The sequence below is a fragment of the Ochotona princeps genome, chromosome 10 (assembly GCF_030435755.1).
Source record: "Ochotona princeps isolate mOchPri1 chromosome 10, mOchPri1.hap1, whole genome shotgun sequence".
NCBI lineage: Eukaryota > Metazoa > Chordata > Mammalia > Lagomorpha > Ochotonidae > Ochotona > Ochotona princeps.
The window spans coordinates 68,201,786-68,219,710 of NC_080841.1; the positions used below are offsets into that span (position 1 = coordinate 68,201,786).

The following is a 17,925-nucleotide window of genomic DNA, read 5'->3' on the forward strand; positions in this document are numbered from 1 at the left end:
GGCTGCCCCCCAGAGAGGAGTGCCGAGGTTCAAGACTTGGCTCTGTTCCTGACTCCAGCTTTCTGCTGCCAATGCATGCCTGGGGGAGGGAGTGGCGGTAGCTCCAGGAGCTGGGTCCACCCGTATGACAGACTCAGAGTTAGTTTCAGGTTCCTGACTTTGGCCTGGCAGAGATCCAGTTGTTGTGGGTATTTGGAAAGTTCACCAGTGGGTGAAGGATCTCTGTTTCTCTTCGCAATTTTTTTTTAAATGTAAAACAAAACACAGGAATGTGTATGTCACAGCCACAGTTGGCTCCAGCTCTGTCACTTACTAGCTGTGCCACCTTGGACAAGTGGTTTGTGCCTTGGTCCCCTCATCATGAACAATGACGCAGAGAGCTTTCCTGGAGCTCTCAGCATGTGCCGTATTGGGCCCCACTATGGTGTTTGTTGTAATCATCAAATGCTTACAATGACACTAGGAGGTTGGTTCTATGCCACTGCATTTTATAATCAAGAAACTGAGGCATGCTCATGGCAGGCGATTCTATTAATAATCATGGCACCAGGAACACTGCTGTGACTTTAAATTGTTAACCGGCCATGATGAAAGGCAATAAAACAAAAGAGTATCTGTATTCACTAAGTCCTATGAAAGCAAGACTTGAGTAACATAAAACTGAGTAGGGGTGACATATCTTATTCACAGATTTCTCCCCAGGCTTCTTTCCCCACAGAAGTAAGGAGGTATGGAAGCTGGCTACTGTACATGAGCATTTTGTCCTGGAGCACTCTACAAAGATAAGATTAAAAATTGAAACTTTTCAGGGTTAGCATTGTGGCTCAGTGGCTTAAGCCACCATGTGTGACAACTATATCTCATCTCAGAATCCCAATTAGAGTCCCAGCAGCTCTTCTTCTAGTCCAACTCACTGCTAATATGCGTGGGAAGGCAGCAGAATGTGGCCCAAGTGTTTGGGTCCCTGAAACCAACATGGGAGATCAGGATGGAATTTCAGGCTCCTGGCTTTTGGCTGGTCGCGCAGTGGTTATTGTAGTTAGTTGGGGAGTACAAAAGTATATGGAAGATCTCTCTTTATCCCTCTCCCTCTTTGCCACTAACTTCTTCTACATTCAAGTAAATTAAATAAGCATATTTTAAAAGTTTTATTAGAAAAAAAGAAAATGCAAGTTCCATGGGAAAGAGAGAACAGATGGGACAAAGTATTCAAATAAAAAATTTTTAGTTTTCCCAGATTGAAGGCTAAGATTTTCCACATTGAAAGGAAAGGGGCTACTACATGGAAAAATTCTATGTCAAGCCACAAATGAAGTGAAACTCAGGAACACAAGAAAGAGGAGAAGAGCCTAAAATCTTGCCCCAAAAGACAAAACAAGCGCAGAACAACTGCTTCCATCCATTGTGCTGCCAAACAGCCTAAAGCTGCCCAATAACTATACAGGGCAGTAGAAAGCAAAGGAGAAAATATTTTTGAATATCAGAGGCAGAATTATTTCTGGCCTAAAATAGTGCACCCAAGAGATGAGGACAGGCAAAGGCTCGCACATTTTATCGTCTACCTCTTGCTGTTTCTCAGGAAATGACTGGAGAATATTCTAACCACACACACACACACACACACACAAAAGAGGAAGTAAACAAAGAAAATAGGAAGACCTAACATCCAGGAAACAGAAGATGGAAGAGACTGAGGAAATCCCCAGGAGTTATTGGAAGAATGTTCCAGAGTGACCACGGCACAGCAGCCCTGGATCCCTGAATCTGCTGTGAGCAGAAGGATTCAAAGCTGTGGGGGAGGAGTCTCCCAAGAAGGGAAAGGGGGGACTGATTGATTTCCTGTGATTTGCTTTTGGGAAAATAACTTTTTTTTAGCTGCTTGACATATATGTTATGGCATCTGAAAAAAATAGTGATAGATATAAAGAAATGAAGCAAATAAAAATGTAAAGGAGGAGACTGCTAATTCTAAGAAGGATAAAAAAGATGTGCAAAAAAGAATCATTCAAAGTGCACCATCTAAATGAGCCATAGCAAAGATTTCTACAGTCCTGATAAGGCTGACAGTGACTGCTGACTGAGGCAAACACTGGAATCTCTTGGCAGATGGGAGAGAGTTGGGCAATGGCAGCTGTGCTGGCTGCAATGCCAAGCTGAAATGGTCTGAAATTCATACCACAGGGGGTGAGTGCTGTGGTGTAGTGCGTTAAACTGCCACATGGGAAGCCCAGCTCCCCACACCAGCTCCTCCACTTTGAATTCCAGTTCCCTGCTGATAATCTGGGAGGTGGTAGATGATGGTTCCCTGGGTCCCTGTCACCTGTGTGGGAGGTTGATATGGGTTCCTGGCTCCTTGCTTTGGCCTAGCCCAGCCTGACTGTGGGTGGGGTGTGGGGGTGAACCTCTGTCACCTGCCCTTCTAGTAAGTTTTAACAAACAAAATGCATCAGCCAGGCTCGGCAGCGTGGCCTAGTGGCTGGGGTCCTCGCCTTGATCCCATATGGCCGCTGGTTCTAATCCCGGTGGCTCCATTTCCTCTCTGTCTCTCCTCCTCTCAGTATATCTGACTTTGTAATAAAAATAAAATAAGTCTTTAAAAAAAATGCATCAGCCAAATGTAGAGAGAAAGAGCTCACATAATTGAATTCATCTGTTTCTAGGTAGTCAGATTTGGGAGCGGGGATGGAAAAGGAAGAGAGTCAGGTTTTCAACAATAAGACTTTCAAATTTTTAATATCAAAGGTACTGATATATGAGTGGGTCTTCAAAAAATTCATGAAATGTGCTCTATAAAATCTGTGTATGTATTTCAGTTTTTTACACCAAAATAGACATCTTTCAGTTCCACTTTTCCATTTAAGAAGTGCCCACATAGGTCATTTAGAGTTTTATTCAATTAAAACGTAACAATCACACATTCAGGAAGGGTTTATCTTGAGAAGGTGCTTGGATCAGAGAAGCTGCTAAGTTTAGGAGCTGATTTAGGTCCATATTCAGTGACTTCAGATTGACAGTTAAAGATTAGAATTTTTAAAATTAATTTATTTACCTTACATATTTTAAAAGCAGAGTAACAATGAGAGGAGGAATAGAGGCAGAATCTTAAATCCACTAGTTCACTCCCCAAATGGCTGCAACATCCAGGGCTGGGCCAGGCAGCAGCCAAGAATCTTAAGTTCTACCCCAGCTTCCCATGTGGGTGCAGGAGTCTGAATGATTGTGGACCATCCTCGGATGCTTCCCAGGCACATTAGCAGAGAGCTGGATGGGAGGTGGAGCAACCAGGATGTGAACTGGGGCCCATGTGGGATAGTAGCATCACAGGTGGAGGCTTAACTCACAATGCAGACCCCTATAATTTGCTCTTTGAAAACAACAACAAAACATAACAAAAAACCTGAATCAGGGGAGCTAACTCTAACCCAAAATGAACAGAAACTAAGCAAACACATGAAGGCTGAGCAATATCCATGTGGAGTAGAGAAGGAACAGTGAAAGAAGCACCAAAGAAGCCAGAAAGCAGAACTAACCCATAGGAGGTGGGTATTTTGAAAATGGAGTGATTGTGGATGCGCTGTCCAGTGGGGACCAGGAAAGAAGAAGATTTCATGGAAGCCCTGCTACACACACACACACACACACACACACACACGCAGCAACTGGGAGACAGGCAAACTGCGGCACAGCGCATTAAGCTGTTGCCTGGCAAGTGTGCATCCCGCATCAGAGTGCCTGGCTCAAGTCCATGCTATTCTGTGCTTCCGACGCGACTTCTTGCTAACAGGCCCACTGGGAGGAAGCAGGTGACAGATCCAGTGGTTGGGTCCCTGCCACAGAGATGGTGTTTCCGGTTCCTAAGCTTTGGCCTGACCTAGATATCTACCCCTTCCTCTCCTCTTTTCTTCTCCCATCTCCATGACTGTCTCAAATAGAATAAATAAATCTTTAAAAAACTGATTTATATAAAATTACTGAGGATTGACTGGAAGCAATTACTAAAAGTATTCTCTTCTAAATGCTAAGAGAGAAAACTTATGGAAAATACACGTATAAAAAAACGGAACAGAACTAACATATTTCAAAGGTAAACAAGCAATTCCAAAGAGGCTGTAAGCTCCTGTGTGTGTGTGTGTGTGTGCGTGCACATGTGTGTGTGCCAAGGACAGTCCCACACTGCAGGGCTGCCTTCTTTCTTGAAACAGAAAGTGGCAGATAAAGGACTGGGAAGCAAAGCCTACCCCACAATGCAGGGATCTTTCTGTTGCTAATTGGAAATGGGCTTTGCTTTTGAGTTAATATTCCTGTCCTTCTCCTCTACTTTAGCAGAGGTGCTGTGATGTTTCCAAGTGTTCTAAGTATCTGGATGAACAATCACTGAAAGCCTCACTTCTGCTGGGCCGATCTGTTAGGAAGTTTGTAAGCTTGAGCATCATTGCAGAAACTGTAGAGGTCACAAGTGGATTATTCACAAGCAAGAGTTGCAATTCAGCGGGTGGCGGTGGGGGGGGGAGGGCAGTGTTAATGGTATACAAGGGTGGAAGTCCTTAAAATGACCTGAAAACAAGCAGAAAAAAAATGTGCTAGTTTTCCTCTAGGACAAGTACACTAAGTGAATGCAATTGAAAGTAGACATGAACACAGGAAACATGTAAACATGTAAGTATTTTTTGGTGATTTTTCTTCGTAAGGGAACAGAAAAGAGAAGGGGGATACCTGATATCATATGCAGTCCACATAAATACTTGTTAGGCTCTACTGCTTGGGAAACAATGACAAGGAAAAATGTGCATGAGATGCTATTGGCTGAAGCCAATGGGATTCAGAGCCTCTGGGGAAAGCGGGGATCACTGTAGTGATCAGTGTGACTGGGGTTCAAGTCCCAGGAGGGGAGCAGGGGCAGGGGCAGGGAATAAAGCTAGAAATGTAGGTTTCAAAGGCTTTTAACTATGAGAGAGGCAGCAGCGATCAGGAGAAGCCAGAGGACATCTGTGGCAGGTACTTTTTGTAGATATCAGAATAATGAGTTGAGGGACTAACCAGTAAACTGATGACTTGCCAGCCTCAAATGTCTCCTTTTCTGCTAACAGGCCTAGGCTTGCCCCAGACCCTTGTATTACTGTGACGTTAGCTCTAAATGTGTATTTGGGAACACTATGAAGAGGAATGAGAAGACACACAGGACTGACTGCATTATACTTAGAAGAATATGCTTCATGACAAATTGAACATCTCCCAGCTACGTTCCTGGCTATTTACACATACTAGAAATGCTTATCCTAACACTTATTCTTGCACTTAAATCTGACACTTAAATCTATATCCCAGGAGCTTGTCTCCATTACCAACCACATCTATGTTGGGAGGCATTTTCAATTCCTTGGTTTTTCCCTTACTGAGGATGGCAGACTCTCACACTCTTCCTGCCATGCTAATGGATGAGAACTGCATCCCTCCCACACATGAGAAGACTGTCTCACTTACTGCAACTGGTCAGGTATTTCCTTGTCCCTCATCCCAGGAGGTGTCCCATGGAGGCAAAAACATCACCCACTTTATGCCTCTATATTCCACAGTGCCTCCTCCCAGCAACAGATTTTATTATATTATTTGTAATGTCAAAATAATTTTTAAAAGGTTTTGTTTGAACTACAAATATCAAAAACAAAATAATATAATCTTTCCTCATAGGAGGGATTATTTCTACATGTCTTCTGTATTACTTCTAGACTCCCTCCATATGTCTGACATTAAGGATTCACTGTTAATTGCTAATGTTACTTACTTGGTGACATGCCTTGTCCAATACTATGCTCTCTTAAAACGTAGTTCGGCAACAAAGTGTAAGGTTAAAAAAAGAGAGAGACTTCTATTTTAGATTCTGATGGGAATCGCTTCTTGGCCTTTTGGTTAAGATCAAGTGTAGATTCTGATGGAATCACTACGAGTATACCAGTGTACTTGCCCACTGAGCAAACCTGGACAAAAGTGTATGAGCTACACTAATGCCTACTGATGTGTACTGGTGATTCAAGATGTTTGGGAGGAAGGAGGTCAGGCTTCCAAAGATGCTGGAGAAAAGGCAGTCACAGAGAGAAACAGCCTAGAACATGCAGTTGCTTTTGCCCTGGGAAAATTTGCCAATTTGAGGTCAGGGAGGGCCCTAGAATTTGCCAGTTGAGGGTCAGGGAGGGACATAGAATTTAAGAAATGCCTGGACAGAGTGCTATGGGGAAAGAATTATGCCAGGCAGAGTATTTGAATGACCTGGGAAAGTTAGAACTAAAAAATCAGGGAGGTGGAAGTCTGGTTCTCAATTGAAAAGGGATGAACAAAACAATGAAATGAACCCCCTTTGAATACCTGCTAAACACTGATGTTTCTTGAGTTGGAAAATTAAGAATGAAACCTCTCTATTCCCTAAGAAAAAGCTGGTTTTTACCAAGCCGGGGGGGTGGGAGAATTATAAAGTTTAGGACTAGCCAGAAGTTGTGCCTTTGGTGAACTTACCAGGCCTCCATGTGGAAGTCTGGGAGAGTTACACCAAGAGGTGGTGGTCCCCTACTTAATGTAAGCAGAACTCAGTTCCTGATTCTAATCATCAGGTCTCATGCTATCTATGAGGAAAAAGCAAAACATTAGGAGAAACATCACACAATTTAGAATCTCTATGATCTTTTTAACTGTACAATGTCCAAAGTTCAGTACAAATAACCATGGAACATGCCAAGAAAAGGATCTTATAGGTAAAAATCAAGAGAAGAAAGGATCGCTATATGATTTTGTAACAGAACTTAATGACCGTAAAATAATATGACCATTTAATGAACTAGAAGAAAAAAGACAAAATTTAATTTAAAAAAAACACTGATTTTATAAAAACTAAAGAGAAATGAGAATTTAAACCAAGAACTCATCCTGGAGGCAATATACAAGAGATTAAAAGCCAAAAGAAAACAAACTGTGAAGCATCAGTACCAAAGAACATCAGAAGAAGGGGGGGAGGAGGAGAAGAAAGAGACAGGGTGACAAATATACATGGATCTCAGTGAACATGTGCTCGGAGTCTCACAAAGAACATAGGGCCAGGGGAGGGAATAAACTGGAGGAGTATTAAGAGATGAAACACGACTCTTCCAAAAGGTGAAAGACATGCAAGCACAGGACACGAAGCTCTACAAATCTCAAGAAGCAAACTTATAAAGAATCAATATTTCTGGTATATGAGAGTAAAACTTCTTTAAAAACAAAAATAAAAATAATGTCTTAAACAGCCAGAGGTAAACTTTTCTGTCACAGAATAAACAATTTGTTAACTTCTCAATAGAAATGCTGAAACCAAAAAACAACGATGTGACATGACTAAAAGAGATATAGTAGCTGCTTTCTAAAACTGCACTTCTCCCTCACAAAGTCCCTAAAACACAAGTGAAATAAAGACATTAGGAGTACAAAAACTCACCTGAACATACTTGACTGCCAGTAAACCAGAAGCTCAAGAATCATGTAAGATTTGGGGACTGGCATGTTGGCTCAACCAACTAATCCTCCACTTCCAAGTGTGGGCATCCTATAGGGGCGCCAGTTTGTGCCCTGGCAACTTCACTTCCCATCCAGTTCCCTGCTTGTGGCCTGGGAAACTAGTGTATGACCCAAAGCCTTGGGATCCTACACCTGTGTGGGAGACCCAGAAGAAGCTCCTGGCTCCTCTCAGTTTGGATCGGCTCAGTTCTAGCTGCTGCAGTCACTTGTGGAGTGAATCAGCAAATAGAAAATCTTTCTGCTTCTCCTTCTCTTCATAAAAATTTGTCTTCAATGAAAAGAAATAAATCGTTTTTTAATGGCATATGTAAGACTTTTACTCCAAGAGAAAGAAAATGGTCACAGATAAAATATATATCCGGGCAGGTTAAAATGTGTTAAACTGTGACCTCACACACTGGCATCTCATGTGAATGTCAATTAGTGTCCTGGCTACCCCACTTGCAACCCAGCTCCCCATTAACAGCCTGGGAAAAGTGGAAAATGTTGACCCAAGTGTTTGGGCCACTGCCACCCATGCGAAAGATTCCAGGCTCCTGATTTCAGCTTGGCCCAGCCGTGGCCATTGCAGCCATCCTGGAGACTGGATCAGCACATTCAAGATCTCTCTTTCTCTCATTCTTTCAATCTCACTCACTCTCTCACTGCAACTCTGACAAATAAATCTTTAAAATAACACCAAACACACACACACACACACACAACATGAAAAGCAAAGGAAAGAATAAATATTTTGGATGTATATAATTGAATATTTTGTTGTGCAAAACACAAAATGATATGTCTTACAGATTTTAAAATGTATGAAGAATTAAAATGCATATAAGAATAATTTAAATATCGAGAACAAATAAGTGGAATTAAAAAATTATTAGGTCCTAAAATTATCTCAGAATCATTAGAAGTGATAAATTTATATTATCATGTACTAAGTCAGATTGTGAGTTATCATCTTTGTGGTAGTTATCACAGGACAGAAAATGAATAATAAGTTAATATATGAAACAAAATAAGAAACTAATGAATACAAAAATAGGCAAGAAAGGTGAAATAACAGGTGATTGAGTGAAAAAAAATATGAAGAGCAGAGATTTAAACAAATCTAAGTGGACTAAAATATTTCATGGACTAATAATATTGTTAGCAAAAATCTTGAAGGAAAAAAGAGCAAACAAAACATTCAACTATATTTCACTTATAAGAGATACGTTTGAGGATTAACATCTTGGCGTAGTAGCCTAATGATCTGCCTGTAACACCAGCATCCAATATGGGAGACAGTTCATGTCCTGGATGCTCCATTTCCAACCCAGCTCCCTGCTAGTGGCCTGGGAAAACAGCAAAGGAAGGCCAAATTCCATGTGCCCTTGTAGGAAGCACGGAAGAAGCTCTTGGCTCCTGGTTCCTGGCTCCTGACTTAGGTTCAGCCCAGCTCTGGCCATCTCAGCCATTTGGGGTGTGAACCAGGGAATGCAAGATCTCTCTCTCTGTTTTTAACTCTACCTTTCAAATGAAAACATATAAATTTTTTTAAAAGAGAGAGATACATTTGAAGATAAGAATACATGTTAAAAGTAAAAATATGGGAAACATCTGCTTTAGTTATACAAAAAAGTAGCACTATAAGTAGAGATAAATAGGAGACTTTTCATCATGATTTTGGAAATATTAAAATCCAAAATCTGTGTGCATTTTTACTGAGATACAAAATATGTAAATCAGAAATTAATAGCACAAAAATAAGTGATAATATTGGAAGGAGTTTCATCTTTTGTCCCCATTCCCAGCTTCTTTCTGATGTAGACTTTGCAAGGCAGCAGGTGATGGCTCATATAATGGGGTCCCTACTACCCTCCAGAAAGACCAGCAGTGGTTTGGCTTCTGGCTTTTCACAAACCTGCTCTGGCTGTTGTAGGCATTATGGGGGTGTGAATTAGCAGATGGATACTCTCTCTGTTCACCTCTCTCTCTCTCTCTCTCTATCTCTCTCTCTCTCTCTCCCCCCTCTCCTTCTTGGCACAAGTTCAACAAAAACAAGAGCTCAAATAATAGTGTAGCTAAAGCTTTACTCAGTGGGATGCTACATTTTTCAATGCATCTTAGGAGGAAAGAAAAATACAGAAAAGCAATATTTAAGTTGTAATCTCATGAAGCTGGGAAAAGAATAGCTTACTATAACCAAGAGAACTAAATGGCTGAGATAATAAAGGCAAATGTAAAAATCAGTTACGCAAAATGGTAATACTGTATCAAGACTGATCATTGAAAAAGAGAGCATTCACAAATTACAACACTAAGAATGAAACAGAGCACATCACAACAGATCCCACAGACATAAGTTAAGAGATCAATCTGAATAGCCTTAAGCCATGACATGTGCCATTTGGATACGAAGTATATAAGAGAATTAGATCCATTACTGAAAAAAAAAATTCCCATGAAGACAATCTCAAGTCCAAACTGCCTTATTAGTAAAATTTTCTGAATATAGTAGGAAGGAAATATTACTGATAAGTTTTTCTATTGGACCAAAAATGAAGGAACAAACCAAATAATCTTAGCACTGGTATCTGGCAAGAATATTACAGAAAAAATATAAATGAATATCTCTCTAGAAGAAGATTAAAAAAAAATTCTGCAGCTGTATAACAGCAAGTCAAACCCAGTTACGTGGAAAGGTGGTCATACTTTACCACTAAGTAAAGTTAATTACAGGAATACAAGGACAGTGTCTCATCTGAAATAAATTCATGTCATTTGCCTCATCACAGTAAAAGAAGAATATAGTCATTTCAATAGAAAAAAATTACCTGACAAGATTCAAGATAGCAAGAAAGAATAACGGGAAATTCCATTAATCTGATAAATGAGAATTTACAAAAACAAAACAAACTTATAGCAAGTATCACAATTAATGGTGAGTTGAGAGCTCTCTTCTTAAAATGGCAAATGTCAGAAAGATAGCAATCATCACTTTTTTAAAAAGACCTGTTTTAGAGATCCTAGTTAGTGCAATAAGACAAAAAATATGGTTGAACTAAAATTTAGGATCAAAAACATACACGTGCAAATAAGCATCAGACTTGAGGCCTGGCTTGATTTAGTGGCTCAGTTCAGTCTCTCTACCTTCAATGTTTTTCCTTTACCCAAAACCTGAATCTCACATGTTCAGAAGATGGTTGTCAACAGCTTCATTAGCTAAATGCTTCTTCAGAGAAAGAGACAGTGACAAAGATAGTCAGAGATGCAAATAGAAATACAAACAGCAAAGGGGTAGAGCTGCTATAGACAGAGATGATATAGAGACCAAGACAGAGATATAAAGATATAGAGACATGGAAAAAGAGACAGATAGAGATATAAAGAATTCCAAGCAAGAAATCTTAATTTGATTTGTATTTGGATCATGTCTTTCATTTTCACAGCCTGTACTGATCAATTTAGCTTGGTGGTATGTTTCATCTCCTCGATCTGGGAGTAAATTCACAGCTCTACAGCTACATGGATTTCCAGAGAGACTTAACAGTTGTCAGGAAGCAAGCCCTTTGTCTAGTGTCCCCAGTGTTTCAGCAATTTTTCCCTGATGCTCCAGGGCCAACAGAAACATCGACTATTTCCTTTTCATTCTTTTTATAAGTATTCATGTCCAAGCAACTTGATAATAGCAATTCTTGCAGTATCCAATAAATGCCAGTGTTTCTTGTGAAAATGTGAAGTATGCCAGAGTGCTCTGTGGGTTCTCAGTGGTGCCCTGAGATATCTTGGTGCTTAGTTTGGGAGCTGTGTAGCACTGGCTGAACTGGAGGCCACACATGTTCTCTGCCTTCTTAGATCAACAATCATGCACAACAAACCAAGGCAATTATTTAAGAACAACACACACAATCAGAAATGTTGGAAGCATGTCTGTGAACATCATTTTCTTTGTTAAAAAATGTATTTTTATTAGAAAAGCAGATTTACAGAAAGAAGGAGAGCCAGAGATCGTCCATCCACTGGTTCACTGTCCAAGTAGCCACAGTTGGAGCTGAGCCCATCCGAAGTCAGGAGCATGAAACGTCTTCCAGGTCTCTCACACAGGTGCAGGGTCCCAAGGCTTTGGGCTGCCCTCCTCTACTTTTCCATGCTACAAGCAGGGAACTGAATGAGAAGTTGAGCATCCAGGATATAAACCAGCACTCATACAGGGTGCCAGCATTTGTGAGGCAGTGGGTTAGCCAACTGAGCCATTGTGCCAGACCCTGTGGACATGGTTTTCAATGTCGTGAACATCCATTAGCTCAAACGAGATCAAAGGCCACTAAGGAAGAATGGAGTCCATGGAAAGGGATTGGAGAACAAGCCAGTTAACCTTGCCTTGATTCTTTTCCAGTCTGTCTCTTCTGCACATCAGGGCTGGGAACCAAGATAATTAAACCACTCTGTTGATCTATGATTAAACCAAAGAACTGGATTAGTGGCAAATAAGGATATTCAGATGGCAAAACACCAAGACAAAAATAACAGATGATATTAAATAGCTCCTATTTTAAAAGCCATGGTTTAACGCTAAAAATTGCAAACCTATCTATAGCTGCCTTGGGTAATCTGATTCTGGTGATGTTTTCTGTCACTTGCTAATATAATGTCCTAGTTCTCTCCTGAGCGTGTTGGGGTGAGGGAGAGAGTGGTCCTAAAGCTGACTCATATAACCTCACTCACAAATCTGATCAGTTTTCACAGAGGTCAGAGCGAAATGAATCCTTATCATCATGTGTGGTCTTAATCCCTTTGTGCTCTGTTGTCTGCTCTTGCAAGTTCTCTACACATCCAATGAGTGTTGCCATATCTGGTACTAGGTTCATCCTGGTCTAAAGTTTTTCCCCAGAACCTTATGAATCTTTTTTTGCACACGCATAACTAGACCTCCTTTAGGTATGAACTTGTCTACAGCAGATGGATGTATCATTTTCCATGAAAAGAGATACAGAGTGCCTCTCTTCTCATACTATATGTGCTACAGTATCATAAAGAAAATCCACATCCCAATATTTTGTAAGAATTTCAGGGTGATGGTTTGTGTCACTTGGGTTCCAGTTAGGTGACACAGATTCCTCCAGTAGCTTAAATAGACAGCAATTTTTCACAGAGGATTAGCCGCTGTGGCATGTATGCTTCTACCCACAATGATTCGCTTAAACCTAATCACTCAGGTGATAGCTGCAGGTGGTGATGAGTTGTGAAGGTGGAGCTCTCACCAATGGACTTCCAGCTCTTAGAAGAGAGGTCCGTGACAGCTGTGCTTCCCCTCTACCATCTAAGGACACCAAGAGAAGGAACCAGCAAGTGGCCACTTACCGGACTTCGAATCTGCAGCCACCTGGACTATGCATTTAGTCCCAGTTTCCAGAGCTGTGAAAAAGAAAAAAACAAGTCTGCTGTTTATAAGCCACGCTGGTCTGCGGCGTTTTTTGTTCACAGCCTCGCATCCGACTCAGGCTTGAGGTAGCAGCTCCCCAAAGTGGAATCAAAAGGGGAGCCGGCTGAAAACACAGAAGCCCAGCCCTGAAGGGAGGGCCCTGAAAGCACTCTCTGGCACATGGTGCACCAAGCCTTGTTTACCTGCTGTTGCCACCTGTGCGTCACAAATCTCAAGAGGTGAACTCTGGTTACTGAGGCAACTGCCCCACCCACCTCGCTCTTCCTTTCTGATTCTCTTTACACAAAGTCGGTCCAGGGAGCTTGTTTAATTATTCACACCAAGAGATGTCTGTAGGGGCCAGTCCCACTCTTTGACCAGAAGACTTAGGTCTCCAGTTAGGATCCAAGGGCTCACGTTAGCCTGGGATCCCTCCCTGGAAGGTACTGGTGCAAGGGTTGTATGAGAGCGATCAGTACCTAACTAATGTTCCTTCCCACCAATGATACAGTTGCAGCTACAGATTTTACAAAATCCAGTCTTCTTAGTGGTATGGCATAAATGGAATTAAATAGATTTGAGATGTTCATGGAAGATTGTACTCGTAGGCCCTAGGGGTTTACTGGACCGAGGGGTGAGGAAGAGAAATGGAGATTGGCAGTTGGGTTTCTAGCTTAAGAAACAGGATCAATACCTTAGAACCATTCACAAAGAAATGGAATGCTGGGCACATCTGTTTGGTTTTTAGGGAGCATGTTAGTGAACATGTCTAGTGTCCAGTTTTGAAGTAGGCTAGGCTGAACTATATCTGGCAGGTTAGATCTATTAAGCATATTTTTCTTGATTTATGAATTTTCAAATTATGAATTTACAAGCCCACAGCCAGTTGAGCACCTGCAGTAGGAATACCTAAGCAGTGGTTGATAACTTGCTAGGAGATGAACACAGTCAGCATTTGGAAATACACCAAGGAGATAAGGATCCATTTTAAAATGCATCCAGAGTGTTCTCCTCAACAGAGGCCTGCTCTCAGGGGAAACTGGCTGATGAGAGCCAGGTCTGAATGAACCTTCTCGAGCTTTCTCATGGAAGGTGGGCGGGAAGACAGACGGAATACTTCTGAATGTTCTTAACTCAGGATCAACACAGAAAATAGAGGCCTAATTATAAAATTACAGAAGACTTCTCTCCAATACTCTACCACCATGTTGACAGGGTTTCAGTCTCTAGTGGATTGCAACAGAGCAGGCCATCAGACAATTCTATATAAGAAGGAATTCTTGGCTGAACTTAACATGACAGAGTAGAGGGGAAAGTGCCTAAAACAAAATCTAGAGGAAACCTCTTTGAGCCCTGGCACGGCCACAGCAAACATGGCAGTGGAGCCCAGTCCTTAACCAGATTAACCTAATACCTCACAGTAAAAGCCTCATGGTCTGAGTTCCCATGACCACATCACATCTGACTCTCAGCCAAAAATCACAGAGCACGCTCAAAGGCAACACAAGGATAAGAGACCCAGGATACAAATGATTCATACATGAAATGTCTGCTCTTGCCCCCAAACAGGGAAGAAATCTCTTGAGCAGCTGAGATTTTGTGTGCCCTCAAGTGGGGGTAAGGTGGAAAAGAGGCAAACCCTGAAGTTTCACTCATTTACAACTGCAGGAATTTCCAAGTGAAATGGTTAAGGGCAGGGCCAGATTACCAGTTGTTGGCATGGCTGAGCCATCCTACCCTTTCTATTCTAACTCCATCCACCTCATAGGCTTGTCACAATGAGTAAATGGAATAATACAAGTCAGGAATGTATTAAGTGGCACTGGCTCACAACAAGTATCAAAATGTTAGCTATTATTACCAAGGCTAAAAATCGTTCTGCTATCTGGATTCTCATTATGTTTTCTGTTCTCTTGCTGTTAACAATCACGAGTGATGTTATTTTACTTTGGTCCAGGGAGTAGATACATAACAAGGAGTCAGAGTACTCATATGCTGGCTGTAAAGAAGAAATTTTCTTCTGGTTAGAGCCAACCACCCTTAGACCACATTGGTACATATAATACTCATTTACTCCATTTCAAAAAGGACCTCTGATGCTTTTGTGAAAACCACTATCAGCGGTAGGTACAGACTTAAACGATCGACAATTATCCATTAGTAGAAAACTCAATTCTTGGAACAGCATGACTCAAGGGTGATGGCTTATCAGGGTAAGTGTGGTCTAACACTGAGATGAGATTTTCTAATATGAAGGAATCCAAGTGAAATATTTTATTGACTTTTAGTATTATAAATTGATGATCCAATTATGTTGTGTAATTTCTACTGACTGTAGCTTTGTGTGTTTATCCATTCAACATATAATGTGAATATTTAACATGAGCTGTAAAATAATTGCTAGAGCAAAAATGCTTATGGGCATGAAGCAGAGGTAAATTACATCCTGTTGTATTCCTTTCCACACAATGAACATTTTAAGCATTGCATCACAATGATGGGCTGCAGATTCAATTGCATTGAAAAAATGCATATTTTACTTGCAGTGAAAATGTAGGCTTAAACTAATGTCTACACTATAGAAAAAGGTATTCACTTGAATTAAAACATTATTTTTAAAGCATTTAGTTGACAAAGTTTAATCCTTAAACATTATTTGCTCCTAAATTTGTTAAGTCGATACCCAGTGATTTTTAAGGACAAGAGTATGATTTGTTGAGGCTCTACTCTATTTAAGAATTTGCATAGTGTTATAATAAACCTATAAGATAGGCCAAAATAGCATCAAAAATTAACCACATTGCTATCACTTAAATCCTTTTTTACAAAATTATGAGCACTGAAGTGTAAATTATAAGTGTATAATTCAATGAATTAGCACAAAATGAACCCCTTTATAATCACCACCCAGGTCAAGAAATACAGTGTCACCAGCACTCTCTGACCCTCCTCCTGAAAGTTAACTGATATTCTGTTCATCTATCCTTGAGTTTCACATAAGTGAAACTGCAACACACAGTTCATTGCACACTTCCATATACATATACACTACTGTAAGCATTCGTGTTTATGCATTTTGGTTCATGTGAACAAATGTATGCATTTTCTCTCCAGGAATGGAACTACTGAGTAAGTATAAGATGTTTGTTTGGCTTTAGGGCAGTAATAAAAAGCACTTTTTGAAATTTTTAATGATTTATTTTTATATGAAAGGCAGATTTATGGAGAGAGAAGAAGAGAGAGACAGAGATAGAGAAATCTTCCACCCACTGGTTCACTCTCGAAATGGCCACAATGACTGGAGTGGGACCATCTTCTGCTATTTCCAAACAAGCACATTACCAGGGAGTTGAATCAAAAGGGAAGCAAAAAGGACTTCAACCAGCACCCTTATGGGATGCTGACATCGCAGATGATGGCTTAACTTAGTGCATCACAGTATCAGCCCCAAAAGTAGTTTTGTTGTTTTGTTTTGTTGTTGTTTATATCAATAATATCAGTTGACACGTCTTCCCAGAACATAAGAGCACCCATTGATTTCTCTACAATCTCTGCAGACCACTGTCAGGTTCTCTTCCTTTGTCCTTGCTGGTGGGTCTGAAGTGGTACCTCTGTGTGGTTTGATTTCTGCTCTGTGGAGGCTCTGTTCAAGTCTCCTGCCTGCTTTGCTTTTTAGAGATTCATGGGTGTTTTCCCTTATTGTACATGTTGGTTCTTTGTTAATTATCTGTGCATGCATGGGTTGCAGAACTTGCCTTTCACTCTGTGGTTTTTGATTTTGTTCTCTTGATGTTTTTAAGTGGTGGGAGTTCATCATTTTAATGTAGTCTAAGTCATCAATTTTTCTTTCTTCTTAAGCAATTCTTTTTTTATTATTATTTTTTAAAAAGAAATTCTGGTCTATCGTAAGACCCTAAAGAAAAGCTTTGATTTATTTTCTATTTTTATTATTAGTTATAATTAAATGATTACAACTTGCTTGTAATGGATTTTTGTATTATATGAAGTTCTGAGTTCTATTTTTTAAAACACTTGAATGGGCAAATTCCTCATTTATTTAAAAAGTGCCAACCTGTCATGAACAGCATCCATAAATGCATGTGAAGTAGTTTTGGAATTCTCTTTTCCAGTCCATTAATCCTTTTAAAATGTTTCATCAATTCTAACTCTAAACTTCCTTTTTCTATCAATGAGTGATAAGGGTGGCTTGGACGCAGGTTGGGGCAGGGGAGTGGGGTACTGATGAACAGTAGTTAAACTCTTGGTGTACACTGAGAGTAGAGCATATGAATTTTACTGCAAAAAAAAAAAATGAACAAGCAGTTGTTTCTGTTAACATTTTTATGGTTTTGCAGGGGAAACTGGAAAAGCACTAAATAGGACTGACCAAACCTAGATAACACTGCGTGAGCCAGTGCTCATCATTCCTTACTAAGCATCTTGCCCTGCTTGTCTTGCTTTGTCTGCTTGATAAAAGCCGTGTATATTCCACTTGGCCCGTCCCACCATGCCCTCCACCTCTAACCCTACCTGGTTAGTGACCTTCATTAAGGAAGCCATCTCAGATTCCTGGCATCTTTCTGACACCAAAATGTGATCCTGCGGATCACGTGATATTTTAGCTAGTAAAATTCAACTACAGCTTTTAGTAATAAGAGATTAGATCTACTAATTCTAGTGCTCCTTCAAGAGTTGAGAAGAGAAGGCCTAAGTTCCTATTATCTATCTTGCTCTGAACTTGGGTCTTTAACAATGACTTCTAGTGGGATGACTGCTGAGTAGTGTAGTTTGACAAAAGAACCCAGAAAAGATACATAAACCCAGGGGTCTCAAACCTAGCCTCAGGCATGGGAAGTAAATTCCTTTACACTCTGTAGCCTTTGCTCCAACCCTTGAGCTAAACAGTCATCTGTGGCAGTCAAGCTTATCTCCTTAAGCACACAGACAATTCTATCACAATTAGCATTGACGGAAAATATATAAATGCT

The 17,925-nt window shown here is 40.5% G+C and overlaps 1 long non-coding RNA gene across 1 annotated transcript in view; it reads right to left on the reverse strand.

Annotated features, from left to right (window-relative positions):
• Positions 1-4,531: 4,531 nt before the first annotated feature.
• The window catches only part of LOC131481281 (uncharacterized), a 32,183-nt gene continuing 18,789 nt past the window's right edge, over positions 4,532-17,925 (reverse strand). The window contains exon 3 of the long non-coding RNA XR_009246210.1: positions 4,532-4,554. This is a non-coding gene — a long non-coding RNA (uncharacterized LOC131481281). The remainder of the gene's footprint in view (positions 4,555-17,925) is intronic.